Below are 16000 nucleotides of genomic sequence, written 5' to 3'. Positions count from 1 at the left end.
GCCCCCTTTCTCTCCACAGCAGCCAGGGTGACCCCCCCCCACCTCCCTGAGACGGTCTCTGCCCCCCCGTACCCCGTTTCCTCCCCACTTCGCCCGTGGCCAGTTCAAATCCCCCCTCCCCGCATTTTTACCTGCAGCGACTTGTCCTCGTTTGGGGGGGGGGGATCGTTCCCCTGAGTGGCTTCTGAAATGGGAAGAGGGTGAAGGGGCAGAGCCCCGAGACGGGGACACCTCTGGGCTGGCCACTCTCCCTCCCCCACCCTGCACAACCCAGCAGCCCCCTCCCCCCCCCATTGCTTGCTAGTCGCATTCCCGCCCCTCCCCGCGTCCAGTGACCTCCTGGCTCCCTCCCTGCTCCTTTCCCCTGTGAAAGCAGGTGCTGTGGCGACCCCAACTGACACGAGGCCCCCCCATTGTGCCAGGTAAAAACTGAGACCGAGAACGCCCCCCTTCTGCCAGGCAGCGCACGACTGCGGCCCAGACCGCGGCCTCCATTGCGCTGGGCACTTCAGAGACCTCCACTGAGATCTGTGTAGCCCTGCGCTGACCCTGATGAAGGTCACGCCCCACCACTGCACTGGGCACTGCACAGACCCTGACAGAGATCCGCCCCCCCCCCCCCCCCCCCGTATTTTGCCAGATGCTGCAGGGATCCCAAACAAAGCTGAGCTGTTTTGCATGGTGCCAGTTGGAACTCCTGAGGCACCGTGTTGTGTTGCGGAGTTTTAGGGAGCGTTGTTTTCCCTCAGCTTGTTTGGTACCTGTGTTGTGTTGGTTTGAGTTGAGCTCTTTTGCATTGTGTACTTTTGTCCTAGGATGTCTTAGTCTGCATTAAGAAAAGGAGGACTTGTGGCACCTTAGAGACTAACAAATTTATTAGAGCATAAGCTTTCGTGAGCTACAGCTCACTTCATCGGATGCATTTGGTACCTTAGAGACTAACAAATTTATTAGAGCATAAGCTTTCGTGAGCTACAGCTCACTTCATCGGATGCATTCGGTGGAAAAAACTTTTCCAAATGCATCCGATCAAGTGAGCTGTAGCTCACGAAAGCTTATGCTCTAATAAATTTGTTAGCCTCTAAGGTGCCACAAGTACTCTTCTTTTTGCGAATACAGACTAACACGGCTGCTACTCTGAAACCTTAGTTTGCATTGTGTTGCTTTCTTTTCCTTTGTATTGTCATTTTATGCTGTGCAGAGTAGGTAGCTCACGAAAGCTTATGCTCTAATAAATTTGTTAGTCTCTAAGGTGCCACGGGTACTCCTTTTCTTTTTAGGTTGTGTGTGTTTGTTTTATGGGTTTTTTTTCTGAATTGCCTCATATTATGTTGTGGTTAGCTTTATTCTGTATGTTGTGTTTTTTTACGTATATATTGCATCACATTGTAGAAATGTAGGGCTGAAAAAGCCCTCAAGATGTCATCAAGTCCAGCTCTCTCTGCCGAGGCAGGACCAAGTATATGTAGATTATCTGTAGTAGCGTTTTGTCCTATGTGTTCTTAAAAACTTCCAGGGAAAGTGTCTCCACAGCCACCCTTGTAAGACTATTCCAGAGCTGAACTACCTTAGCTTTGGTGACACCCACACAGATTTTAGTAGGGAGCAGCTCTGGAGAGAAGGAGTCCCCAGTGAGGTGGGCAGCTGAGTAAAGAGACTAAAGTTGGGAGGAGAAACTTGGATGTGCCCAAGGTCATCCAGTCTGTCTGTGACAGATCTAGAAATAGATCCCAGTTCTAGTGCCGCTATACTGCTGTTTTGGGTACTGAAGGTCTCTGTCACACTAGTGTTTTAGAGTGGTAGCCGTGTTAGTCTGTATCAGCAAAAACAATAAGGAGTCCTTGTGGCACCTTAGAGACTAATACATTTATTTGGGCACAAGTTTTCATAGGTTAAAACCCACTTCATCAGATGCATGAAGTGGAAAATACAGTAGGCTGAATATATATATACACAGTACTTGAAAACCTGGGAGTTACCTTACCAAGTGGTGGGTCAGTTCTAACAAGGCAATTCAATTAAAGGGGAAGTGGGCTATTATCAGCAGGAGGAAAAATCACTTTTGTATTGGTAATCAGGGTGGCCAGTTTCAAACAGTTGACAAGAAGGTGTGAGTAACAGTAGGGGGAAATTAGTTTTTAGTTTTTGTAGTGACCCATCCACTCCCAGTCTTTATTCAGGCCTAATTTGATGGTGTCCAGTTTGAAAATTAATTCCAGTTCTACAGTTTCTCATTGGAGTCCGGTTTTAAAGTTTTTTTTGTTGAAGAATTGCGAGTTTTAAGTCTGTTATTGAGTGTCCAGGGAGACTGAAGTGTTCTCCGACTGGTTTTTGAATATTATAATTCTTGACGTCTGATTTGTGTCCATTTATTCTTTTGCATAGAGACTGTCCGTTTTGGCCAATGTACATGGCAGAGGGACATTGCTGGCACATGATGGCATATATCACATTTGTTTTAGGCACTGGTGCAAAACCTTAGTATAGACAGAATTTACACTAGTGCAGTCTGATTGGCACTGTTTGAAGGCTTCTGGGGACAGTGACCCTCACTGAGACCTGGGGCTGGCTGAACAGTGGAGCTGGTAATGGAGGGGTAGCAGTGAGTGCTGGAGGTATGAGCCAGGCGCACAGCCCCACAGGAGTGGGCACTGACTTCTCCTAACCCATGACACACACCCCCAGCTGTGTGCAGGGACTGCAGCTGGGTTGCCCTGCCAAGACAGCCTGTGCATCCATGGACAAACCACCTCTTCCTGCAGCCTAATACAATAGGGTCTGGGGACCTTTCCAAACTGCGGGTGATGGGGCTCTGGAGTTAGCGGGGTCTGTTCCTGGCTCTGTCACCCACCTTCTTGGGTGGGTCTGACCCCGGTTACCCAGGGGGAGGACGACCCTATGCCAGCGGGTCTCGATAAAAACGACTTCACTCCAGCCTCCCTTTCCCCATCCTCCCTCCCCCTAACTGTTGCTTCCGCTCCCACCTCCGAGGGGCCCCTGGACTCCTCCATAAACCAAGTTGCAGATGGCACCCCACTGAGAGCCGCTGAACCTGTTGAGGCGACGGCCAGTGCCACGCGGCCGGGACCTGAGCCACCAGGGGCAACCGTCGTTGGTAAGGAGCATTCGACCTCCTTCCCGGGAGAGGGCCCTACAGAAGAGAGTCCACCCCCTGATGCTGTGGCTGCCAAATCCAACATAGAGCCTGCGCCCGGCATCACTGAGAGCCCTCTCCCCACCCAAAATCTCACCTCTAACCTTGCCCCTGCCCCTGTCCCGTCCACCTCCCGAGATGTTATTGCTGCCCCTGGGGCTGTCTCCTTCCCCTTGCCAACGGATGACCCCCAGGGAGCGGCCTTTGTGTTTACCCGTCCCGACCTACCAGGGGCTGCTATCCTCCCTCCGCCGCCCCCTATCACTCCAGCATTCAGGTCAACCCATCAGGAGCCCCGTCGGGGGTCCGCACCCTGTCTGCCCGTCTCGGTGGCTGTACCAAGGGCCCCGTCGGGGAGTAAACAGACCATAACCCCAGTCCCCCATGCGCTGCGAGAGGAGTTGCGGGAGTTTCTAGAAGACGTCCGTGGCTCCTGCAACAAAGTACATCTTGCCCTCCAGCGATGGGGGGACTTTAATCAAATCCTCTGGGCCGCAAGGGCCCTCATGGGGGAGGGTAAAAGGACTGACCTTCTTGGTGACCCTGAGGAACTCACAACCCCTCTCTCTTTTACTCTTACCCATTGTCTACTTGGATTGTGATTTCTTTGGGGCAAGGACTGTCCCTCTCTGTCTGTGTAGTGCCCAGCACAATGGGGTTGCTGATCTCAGTCAGGTTCTCTGCCATGCTTAGCACAATGGGGCCCTGATCTCCATCAGTGTCTGTGCAATGCAAGGCACAGTTTATAGACTCACAGACTTTAAGGCCAGAAGGGACCATCATGATCATCTAGTCTAACCTCCTGCACATCGCATGCCACAGAATCTCATTCACCCACTTCTGTAATAGACCCCTAACCATTGGCTCAGTTAATGAAGTCCTCAAATCATCATTTAAAGACTTCAAGTTACAAAAAAATCCACCATTTACATGAGTTTAAACCTGCAAATGACCCATGCCATGCCCCATGCTGCAGAGGAAGGCAAAACAAAAAACCCCAGGGTCTCTGCCAATCTGAGTCTGGGCAAAATTCCTTCCTGTCCCCAAATATGGCAATCAATTAGACCCTGAGGATGTGGGCAAGACCCAGCAGCCAGCTACCTGGGAATGAATTCTCTGTAGTAACTCGGAGCCCTCCCCATCTAGTGTCCCATTACTGGCTGTTGGAGATATTTGCTGCTAGCAGTTGCAGATTGACTACATGCCATTGTAGGCAGTCCTGTCATACCAATCCCTCCATAAAGGTATCAAACTCAGTCTTGAAGCCAGTTAGGTTTTTTGCCCCCACTGCTTCCCTTGGGAGGCTGTTCCAAAACTTCACTCTGATGGTTAGAAACCTTCGCCTAATTTCAAGCGAAAACTTATTGATTGCCAATATCTATTGGTCCTAGTGCCAGCATTGGTGCTAAATAACTCCTCTCCTTCCGTGGTATTTTTCCTTCTGATGTATGTATAGAGAGCAATCATATCTCTCCTCAGCCTTCTTTTGATTAGGCTAAACAAGCCAAGCTCTTTGAATCTCCTCTCATAAGGCAGATTTTCCATTCCTTGGATCATCCTAGTAGCCCTTCTCTGCACCTGGTCCACTTTGAATTCATCCTTCTTAATCATGGGAGACCAGAATTGCCTACAGTATAACAGGACTAACCCTTCCCTGTGTCTACTGGAAATACCTTGCCTGATGCATCCTAGTACTGCATTAACCTATTTCACGGTCGCAGCACTTTGGCAGCTCATAATTATTCTGTGATCAACCAATACACTTAGGTCTTTTTCCTCCTCTGTGACTTCCAACTGATAATTCCTCAGTTTATTGCAAAAATTCTTGTTTTTCATCCCCAAATGCATAACTTTGCACAATTAATTTTCATCCCATTTCTATTACTCCAGCTTTCAAGGTTATGCAGATCTTCTAGGATGATATTCCTATCCTCCTCCTTGTTGGCAATCCTTCCCAGCTTTGTGTCACACTCCCACTTTTTGTGCCAGGGTCACGAATAAAAATATTGAATAAGATCGGTCACAAGACTGATCTCCGAGGAACTCCGCTAATAGTCTTCCTCCAGCCTGTCAACTCACCATTCAGTATGACCCCTTGTAGTCTCCCCTGCAACCAATTCCTTATCGACCTTTCAGTTCTCATATTAATCCCCATTTTCTTCAATGTAACAAATAGTTTCCCATGTGGAACTGTATCAAATGCCTTACTGACATCCAGATAGATGAGAGCTACTGCATTTCCTTTGTCCAAAACATTAGTTATCTTCTCACAGAAGGAGATCAGGTTTCTCTGGCACGATCTACCTTTTGTATTTATTAATAGTGCTGAAGGCTAAAAGGAACTGTTAGCAGTAGGCTGAGAATGGCCATGTGGAGGTGGGGGAAGGGATGGCAGACCGTGTGGAGGTGGGGGAGGGGATGTGATGTTGGAGGGATATCTGGGACTGTGTTTTGTAGGAGTCCATGTCTCTGCTCCCGGTGGCTGTGGTGCCTTCCGTACCAAAGCAGCATGTCAGCAGAGCAGACGCGCACACACCATAGCTCCATCTGGAACATGCCGCATTCACTGCCAGACGGGATGGGTGATTTTTCAGGGGCCCAGCTTGATATGCCTGGCTGGGGTGGATTCACTTGGACAGGAGTCTGGGGCTCTGATAGTTGGGGATGTTCCTTTTTTTGCATAGTCAGTTCTTTCCCTTTATTGTTTTACCCCCACCTATGCTTGATGTCACTCTCTTAACTTGCTTTGGTTATTTCAGTTCCAGTTTTTAAATGTTTCAGAGTAGCAGCCGTGTTAGTCTGTATTCGCAAAAAGAAAAGGAGTACGTGTGGCACCTTAGAGACTAACAAATTTATTAGAGCATAAGCTTTCGTGAGCTACAGCTCACTTCATCGGATGCATCCGATGAAGTGAGCTGTAGCTCACGAAAGCTTATGCTCTAATAAATTTGTTAGTTTTTAAATGGGATCTAATAATTGCAAAGCTGAACGAAAGATAAACCAAACAGAACCATTTGAATTTTGGCACACAGCTGGTAGGAGTATACCCAGTGAAGGTATGCTGTAAGTACCTGGCTACCTGTAGCATTTTCTGGTGGGGTGGATAAAGGAATGTCAGAGCCAAAAGCGCTTTTTAGGGTGAAAGGGTTCATCAGGTGTTTGCCCTCTAGGGAGCATATCACCAGCCAGGGGTTGCAGTCTTTCAGGAGTAGTGCGCTGGATTTTATTTAATAATCTTAAAATAAAAGGTTAAAATGGCTAGTTCACAATAGGCAATGAAATCTTGCAAACAATTATACAAATAGACCCTAATGCTATTAAAACAGCATGGAATTAATACTAATTCTAAACTAAAAGAAAAGGAGGACTTGTGGCACCTTAGAGACTAACAAATTTATTTGAACATAAGCTTTCTTGAGCTACAGCTCACTTCTTCGGATGCATGCAGTGGAAAATACAGTATTTTCTACTATATTTTCTACTGAATTTTCCACTGCATACATCCGATGAAGTGAGCTGTAGCTCACGAAAGCTTATGCTCTAATAAATTTGTTAGTCTCTAAGGTGCCACAAGTCCTCCTTTTCTTTTTGCGAATACAGACTAACACGGCTGCTACTCTGAAACCTGATTCTAAACTGAAATTAAAATTGAGATAAATGCATTAGAGATGAACTGACACCTAATTTGTATTTCTTAATGACTGAAATTTTGATACTTGCTCACACCATCATTTTTTTTAAGCGCACAGTCTAATTAATTAATTAATGAAAGCACACCAATTATTGACTGCTTTGCGTTGCATAACATCTGATTAGGAAACCTAATTAAAACTGTATCGCTGTAAGTGGAAGTGCATCAGCACAGCTTAGCTCCAATGTGTTTTAAATGTGAATGAAAAAGTTTCTAAGCTAAATACATGGCAGCATGGTAAATGAGGAAAATACACACAAGTGCCTCTACCCAGTCCTGTTGACTTCTTGACCCAACCCCCCATGAGTTCTGGCCTCTTGGTCAACTCGGCTCCCTGTCCCACATCAGCTGTGCCCTCTCCCAGCCTAACCCCTTTCTAATGCAGTTTTTCATCCCCCTCATCCAGGCAGGGGGTTGGTGCTGCAGCCCCTAAGGCACCTGCCTTAATCACTGTCTCACATACTGGGGCTCTTTAGATTTCAGGGAACAGTTTATCAGAGTTACTGACTCTGGGAGGTGGGAGAGAGGAGAGGCTGAGAGGAAGTTTGCTCCCCATGCTCCGTAGGGTCATGTTCAGCTCTGGTAAGCTCCATGTTGCCTCATCCTCTACCCTCCCCCATGTGTCTCTGCTCGTGTGTCAGAGTGTCACCTTCTGATCATAATGCCACTGGCCTCAGCAGAGCTCCCAGACAGGAGCTACATCATGATGGGGTTATGCTGCTGAGAGTAAAATACCTCACAGGGAGGGTGTAATTATCCTCAAAGCAGGCTTTACAGTCTAGGAAGTGAAAGAATTTAAAGTGCTTCATTACTTAAAGGTACATTTGGAAGGATTGGATTTTTATTAATAAATTGCAGTAAATGTTGATTTCACTCTACACACACAGATGAAAAATATTTATATAGATAAAATACAGAAATGCTTCTGGAGAAAGTTAAGTTTGATTGAAAGATATTTACACTGTATATTTTTCATGTGACATTGACAGTTTGTGTTTGAACCATTATAAAGATTTGGCTCTTTGAATCTCAGCGTTTACTGAAATTAAATATTTGTTGTCTGACCACACCCATAACTTCCCACAGCTCAGAACATTGAAATTGTAAACACTGAAAAAAGACTTAAAAATAAATATCGATATCAACTGAAATTTAAAAAAAAAAAAATCAACAAAATGAATGTTGCCAAACCCACTAAACAGCACTCACAGTATGCTAGAGAATGGAAATTCACAGCTAAGGCACCCAACCTTAATTCTGCCCTGTAGTGACACCAGGCAATCAATATAGGGCTTCGAATAAGGCATTTTACTGTATAAAGTTGCAGATTAGATTATACTGATTTGTAAAGACACATGAGATCTTTCTCTCAGGGTATCGACTTCAATGGGTAGTTATCTTTTATTGGTAATTCCCAGAAGTCAATAGATAAATAACATTCTATCAGTTATGAAGTGGCCTTTTCAGATTTCAGGGCAGTGTGTCTTATTTTGCACTAGGGGCCAGATCCTTGGGGAGATGGAGTCTTGGTTTCATTTTAACTTGTGTATGCTCAGCATTTTCTGGAATTTGGTTCAAAGTATTTACATGTTTCCCTGGCCTGTTCTTAAAAGTGCTACTATAGAAAGTGGGGAGGGGCAGAAACTCACCACAGGATCAGGAGCTGAGTCCTTAGATATCTATAGCTCATCGGAAGAAGGACGAGGATTGGTGGGTGTCTGGGGATTTAATAATAAATAAACTAATATCATTCTTAGTGAATTTTCATCTTCTGATTCCCATAACCCATTAATTATCTCTGGCTGCCCCCGACAGTCTGTGGAGGGAGTACTAGTAAACTCCTTTGGCCAGTGTGGAACCTAAGGCACAAGGATCTTTCAGTGGCTGGCTCAATGTCCCCCGGAGTGAAATTCACTTCACTGGATAAATCCCTAGTTGCTGTGCTCTGCAAAGGGGTGGGGAGGTGGATTCCATCCCCCATTCCTGGGAATGGACCTCCCCCCAATCTTCACCCCGATGTCAGACACTATCCTAACCTTCCCTGCAGTGATGGACCCACTTGATGCTGCCAGAGCAATCTACCATGAGACCTAGAGGTGGCAGAGACCCAGCTCCAGAACTGCTACCCTTGCCCACAGCCCCCATGCTGTGCTGGAGTTGCCCTGGCTTTCCTGTCTGCAGATGTGTCTAGCTGTCTGGGGACCCAACCTGTGCACCCACCACACACAAACTTTCTCACAACACACATCCCAGGATGGGGAAGGATCATCTGGGGCTGGCTGCAGTCTCCCCTTGCTGCTGTGAGAGGAATGGGGTGTCCCTTATATAGGACACACACCCATGGGCAGATGTGAAATGTAGTTTTTTCCAGGGGCTTGAAATGTTTGGTTTAGAGTTTGGAGCTCTGTCTTCCTGTTTGTCTCCTTCTGCCATTTTCAGATCTCTTGGAGAGACAAGGTGGGTGAAGTAACTTCTTTTAGAACCAATTTAAAAATCCCTCTCTTTGATATCCTGGGACCTACATGGCTACGATAACTCTTTTCTCTTTTTACCCTCTCTCACCTCCCTGTCAGCTGAGTCTGTCCCATGTAATGGGAAAATAAAGGTTCAGTCCTGTCACTGGATTGGGTCTTACCAGCACTAACAGGGGTGAAAGCCTATGTGCATTAATGACAGAAGCAGCTCTGCGACTTGGAGACATAGAGAGAAGAGATTGGAGTTTGCAGGTTATATTTGTGCAGCGTGTAAGTTACTCATGTGGGAATTCTGTACCACTGTATACGCGCAGAATTTACGTCCAGTGCAGACTTTTTTTTTTTTGCATGAAGAAAATACATTCTGCCTGAGAAGTGTTGCAGTTCTGCCTTTCACCCACAGGAGGCCCCCATGCACCAGAACAGCTCAGCAGCCAGCTGGGTTCATGTTGGTGGGAAATTGTTGCCCTGAGCTATACTCGAAATGGGAAGAGAATTAGTGGGTGCAACTTTGGAGAGTCCTGATGTTACACTAATAAAATAAGACCAACAGGATCTTGTAAAAGGGACAAGGCAAAATGCCACGTTTATTGTAATATAATAAAAATATAGAAAACGCACACTATATGTTACTACTTATTCCTTACTTATCTATAGATGCATTCATTCACACAAGTTCTGCATAGCTGTTATAAGAAAAGGAGTACTTGTGGCACCTTAGAGACTAACAAATTTATTAGAGCATAAGCTTTCGTGAGCTACAGCTCACTTCATCGGATGCTCTAATAAATTTGTTAGTCTCTAAGGTGCCACAAGTACTCCTTTTCTTTTTGCGAATACAGACTAACACGGCTGCTACTCTGATAGCTGTTATAGTTACCAGCCTAGAAGTTGCTCGTGACAGAGTACTGGCCAGGTAGCCTGTACACGAGAGTGGAGCCGAGTCTGTGTCATATACGCATCTGATGCTCCTGAAGGGTTGTGGCAGAACCGGACACTCAAAGTTCTCAGTTCTCAGAGTCCATTTTTATAGGAATTTATTCCTATGCCAGTCCATGGAAATTGCTTCATCATATTGTTAGTCATGACGGCTCCAGGATGGCTGTCAGGTGCTCATCAGCTTTCTTCATCCTTTGAATCGTTCGGGGGTTTGCCCTCCGGGGGTTCTCTGGTTGTTTCCATCGGGCACCTTCTTCAGCCGATTGACACCGAATTCCTAGGCTGGCACTTCCCTGATTATTCAAAACCAAACATTCCTTCACATACATTCTTTACTTTAATAAGAATGCATTTATCATTTCACTGAGTATTGTTATTTATTTGAGACTCCCTGTCTCTTAACATTCCTTCAATATTTCTGACTGTCTTTTAACATTACTGATACAGAGGTGTTATTTATTTGAGATATTCCTTTAATATTACTTGAACAGAGGTGTTATCTATTTGAGACTCGCTGTCTTTTAACATTCTTTTAACGTTCCTGATACAAACAATAGAGGGTGGGAATCTCTGTGATATATCTATGAGCGCTGTGCCAATTAACGGCTTTCCGCGGTTGACAGAAAAGTGTCAATCTCCATTACAAAGTATCAGTTTACAGAGTAGAGTCAATTGAGCAGAACCAATTGAGAAAGTAAAGTCAATTGAGCGGTTTGCGTTCATAAGCGTCAATATCAATTACAAGCAAGGGAAAGGTTTCAGAGTAGCAGCCGTGTTAGTCAGTATCTGCAAAAAGAAAAGGAGGACTTGTGGCACCTTAGAGACTAACAAATTTATTTGAGCATAAGCTTTCGTGAGCTACAGCTCACTCCATCGGATGCAGCTCAAATAAATTTGTTAGTCTCTAAGATGCCACAAGTACTCCTTTTCTTTAAGCAAGGGAAAGTATCAATTTAGAGAGAGTAGAGTCAATTGGGCAGTTTAGGTTTACAAGCGTCAATCTCAATAAAGTATCGACTTAGAGAGAGTAGAGTCAATTGAGCGGTTTACATTTATAAGCATCAGTCTCAATCATAAGGTATCAGTTTAGGGAAGGGAGCATCACTTAGAGTTAATTAATGGCTTACAAGGTACTTAGAGTCAATTTACGGTTTGCAAGCTTTAACACAGACCCCACACAAACACCGTCAGCAGCTATGGAGAGCTGTAAATCAATATTGCAGAATTACAATTATTTCAAATAGGGGAATTACAATTATTCCAAGAATTACTAATATTATGACAATTATTCCAAATAGGGGAATTATAAATATTATAAACAGAATTACAAATATTAAAAATATGCCTACACTGAGACATGGCTGCCCCGGGGGTGGGGACAGGGTGGTTATTCTCTACTCACAAGAGGGTGTGGAAGGGGAACAGGAGGAGTAAGTGTCCCTCATGGAGACTGCCCAGCCCCAGCTGCTTCTGCCCCACACCTAACTCCAAACCTCTTTACCTCTCCAATGATCAGCTGCCAGTTTTCCCTCGCTGCTACTCCTTCCTGACTGGCAGAGAACTGGCCCTTTCTCTTTAACTCTGAAAGTTGCCTTGCCCAGGACTTTGCTGCCTGTGTGAATGGCAGGTAGGGATGGGGAGCCATCACTTTCTGGATATTTACTGAACATTCATCTAATCACTGACACCTTCATTCATGCAGAGGTAAGGTTGCCCAGCCACGTGCTCTGGGTTCCAAACTCAGCTAATGGGAAGTCAGGAGCACAACAACCATCTTTTGCCACCTTGAACATCCCATAATAGTCTATCTGGTGTTGATGGATTTCTCCTGCCATGCAGGGTGTAATGCATTCTGTTGCCAATCAGCACTTCACATAGGTAAAGTCTCTCTCCTGTGTGGTGTTTACAGAGCCACAGAGGCTCCCAATGTAACTAGTCAGATATTAACCCAGGCAGCAACTCACAAGCATTCAATAAAGTCTAAACACATTCTTATAATTCTAATACCTGTTCTAACGATACTGACGCAGGTGAGCCAGACTGATTCCCGCTCTGCGTTTGTCCACGTTCCATTAAGACATGGGGTTTTTTTGCAAGAGCTAACACCTCATCTGCCAGTGTCCCAGGCAGGATGGGCAGGGATGGTGTTTCTAGCCTCTGTTTGCCAGAAGCTGGGAATGGGTGACGGGATGGATCACTTGATGATTACCTGTTCTGTTCATTCCATCGGAAGCACCTGGCATTGGCCACTGAGCTACATGGACCATTGGTCTGACCCAGTGGGCCCTTCTTCTGTTCACAGTCTCTATCAGGCGTGTCTACTCATTTGGACTCACTGGGGAGCCACAGAAAGAAACAAGATGTGGTGAGTCAAGAAGGCCCAGTCTGAGAGCCCCCAGAGTCATGCTTTCCAAAAGCTAAAATTAGGCCCAGCCCATGAAAGGGGGCACTTCCAGGAGAGACTGTATAAAGGCTGGCACATCAAACAACTTTATAAACCTGAGACAGCTGCCTTGGGCACAATGACAGGGAGAATCCCCCCAAAGTGACTCCTTTGATTCATAGAATAACAGAACTGGAAGGAACCTTGAGAAGTCATCAAGTCCAGTCCCCTGCACTCAAGGAAGGACTAAGTATTATCTAGATCATCCCTGACAGGTGTTTGTCCAGCCTGCTCTTAAAAATCCTCAATGATGGAGATTCCACAACCTCCCTAGGCAATTTATTCCAGTGCTTAACCACCCTGACAGGAAGTATTTGCTAATGTCCAACCTAAACTGCCCTTGCTGCAATTTAAGCCCATTGCTTCTTGTCCTATCCTCAGAGGTAAAGAAGAACAAATTTTCTCCCTCCTCCTGTAACAACCTTTTATGTACTTGAAATCTGTGATCATGTACCACCTCCGTCTTCTCCAGACTAAACAAACCCAATTTTTTCAATCTTCCCTCATAGGTCATGTTTTCTAGACCTTTAATCACTTTTGTTGCTTCTCTGGACTTTCTCCAAGTTGTCCACATCTTTCCTGAAATGTGGCACCCAGAACTGGACACACCACTCCAGTTGAGCCCTAATCCGCGTGGAGTAGAGTGGAAGAATTACTTCTCATGTCTTGCTTACAATACTCCTGCTAATACATCCCAGAATGATGTTTGCTTTTTTTTTACAACAGCATTACACTTTTGACTCATATTTAGCTTGTGATCCACTGTGATCTCCAGATCCCTTTCCACTCTACTCCTTTCTTGGCAGTCATTTCCCATTTTGTATGTATACAACTGATTGTTCCTTCCTAAGTGGAGTACTTTGCATTTGTCCTTATTGAATTTCATCCTTTTTACTTCAGACCATTTCTCCAGTTTGTCCAGATCATTGTGAAATTTAATCCTGTCCTCCAAAGCACTTGCAACCCTCCCAACTTGGTATTGTCTGCAAACTTTATAAGTGTAATTGAGAGTCTCTGTTACTGAAAGGGTTTCACCATGTCTCACAGCGTTACACCCTGGTGGAAGGGGGCTAGACCTGTACTGGAATAAGGTCACTCTGTGCTTCACATATGTGGCAGAACCTAGAATGTCCATTAGCAGGGAAAAATTTGGGGGGAATTGGCTTGTGGAAAGGACAAAAGCCCCATCTGAATTCTCTCACATTGCCCTTCTCACCCTGGCAGGCTACAGACTAAGATCCATGTTTTACTCCAGATCATCCCATCCTCCCAGGGGGAAGGAAATGGCTGCAATGGATCTGGCACAGGTAAGGGATTATGAGGGAGCTGGTGGTGGGTTCTGCTTGGAGGGAGAGGAGCAGTAAAAGCAAAGGAGGGTGAGAGCTTCTAGAGGTGGTGGGAGGCAGGAAATATCTAGGGTGGAGAAAGGGAGAGGATAGGATTTGACAAACCTGCTGAGACTTGTGTAATGTAGGGTGTGATCGGTTGTCACCCGGGGTGCAGTTTGAAGGGCTTCTGGGAACCGCTGTGCCCTCTAACCCTCAAGCTGGGCTGGCTCTTCTTACACTGCTTTGCTGAAGATTCAGCCAGCCTCCTGAGGCCCAGTTATCACCCAACATGATAGCAGGTGGTGCCATGCATCCAACTAAGCTACCTGAGTGCTTTACCTAAACCACTCAAGGACAGATAGAAGACAACAGCCGATTTCCCAGCTCCCCAGTTTTGCACCCATGCTGGAGTATAAACCCAGAATTATACCTTCTTACACTGGACAGGGATCTGTAAAATATAAACTCATAAATATAGTTTTCCTCCTCGTTGATGTGGGAAAGAGATGCACAACAAGCTTGTGTTAACCAAGCTGGGACTTTCTCCCCGGACTCTTCACTCAAAATACACTGGTTAAGATAAAGCATAAAACAAGTTTAACAACTACAGAAAGATAGATTTTAAGTGATTATATGCGATAGCAAACAGATTAAATTAGATTACTCAGAAAATAAGTAAAAACTCAAACTAAGCCTAGCATACAAGATGGATAGAATTTGAATTAGCAATTTCTCACCCTGATTGATGATACAAGCAGTCCACCAAGTTTCCATACACAAGCTAGAAATCCGTTTACCCTGGGACCAGAACTTCCCCCCAGTTCAGTCTTTGTTCCTGAGGTGTTTCCAGGAGTTCTCTTGTGCGGGGAATGAGGCCAAGAGATTATGTCACACCCCACCTTATGTACCTGTTCCATATGGCAGGACTCCTTTGTTCCAAACTCAGTTCCCAGACCAGTTTGTGGAAAAACACAGGTACCAAAATGGAGTTCATGTCATGTGGTCTGGTCACATGGTCTAGCATGCCCTGCTGAGTCACAATATCCATGACTCATAGGCTGGCTGAAACATTCAGAGGAAGGCTAAGCTCTTTCATGGTCCATTGTCTTTGTTAATGAGCCATCAGCATGGTCTGGCTTCTTCATTGTTGTACCTGAAAGGCTAGTTGTGGGTGTTACCCAGAGTAAGCACATTTGAAATATAGATACATACTCAATATCCCTAACATCAGATACAAACATGATCCATGCATACAAATAGGATAATCATATTCAGCAAATCATAACTTTTCCAATGACACCACACATGATGCATCTTGCACAAAATGCATCATAATTATGTCCTAATCATATTATAATCGTACCACTGTCCTGAATATGGGGTGTAGTGTCCGATAGGGCCTAATTTCAAGGCATAGGAGTTGGGAATGGAACATCCCTTCTTTTTGGAACAGGAAATAACCCTCCAGCCAGGGCTTGGAAAACTTCCCAGAGTCCCTGTGCTAGAGCCTGAATCTACTGGCACTACATTAGTTACCATCACCCCCAATCTTTGTGGCAACTGCAAACTTTATCAGTGATGATTTTATCTTCTCTTCCAGGTCATTGATAAGAATGTTAAATAGTAGAGGGCCAAGAACCAATCCCTGCAGGAACCCCCTAGAAATAAATCCACTCAATCATGGTACACCATTTACAATCACCATTTTTAATCTATTTAATGTATGCCGTGTTTATTTAGTATCCTTCTACTTTTTAAGTCAAAATATTGTGCTGAACCAAGTCATATGGCTTACAGAAGTCTAGGTTTCAGAGTAGCAGCCGTGTTAGTCTTTATTCGCAAAAAGAAAAGGAGGACTTGTGGCACCTTAGAGACTAACAAATTTATTTGAGCATAAGCTTTCGTGAGCTACAGCTCACTTCATCGGAGGCATTCGGTGGAAAATACAGAGGGGAGATTGATATACACACA

The 16000-nt window shown here is 45.2% G+C and overlaps 1 protein-coding gene, 1 long non-coding RNA gene and 1 pseudogene across 45 annotated transcripts in view; 2 read left to right on the top strand and 1 right to left on the bottom strand.

The window, feature by feature from the left end:
• Positions 1 to 16000, bottom strand: part of LOC119849376 (zinc finger protein 420-like) — a 3142523-nt gene that overhangs the window by 1126910 nt on the left and 1999613 nt on the right. The gene's annotated exons all lie outside the window — the stretch shown is intronic.
• The window catches only part of LOC119849372, a 36991-nt pseudogene that overhangs the window by 407 nt on the left and 20584 nt on the right, over positions 1 to 16000 (top strand).
• LOC122457754 lies at positions 1060 to 6593 on the top strand. The gene is made up of 3 exons (XR_006277427.1): positions 1060 to 1280; positions 4788 to 5918; positions 6110 to 6593. It is a non-coding gene; the product is annotated as an uncharacterized LOC122457754 (long non-coding RNA).

This window comes from Dermochelys coriacea, chromosome 28 (genome assembly GCF_009764565.3).
Source record: "Dermochelys coriacea isolate rDerCor1 chromosome 28, rDerCor1.pri.v4, whole genome shotgun sequence".
Classification (NCBI taxonomy): Eukaryota; Metazoa; Chordata; order Testudines; family Dermochelyidae; genus Dermochelys; species Dermochelys coriacea.
Note: the sequence above shows the minus strand (reverse complement) of the source record. Positions and strands in the feature narration are given on the sequence as shown.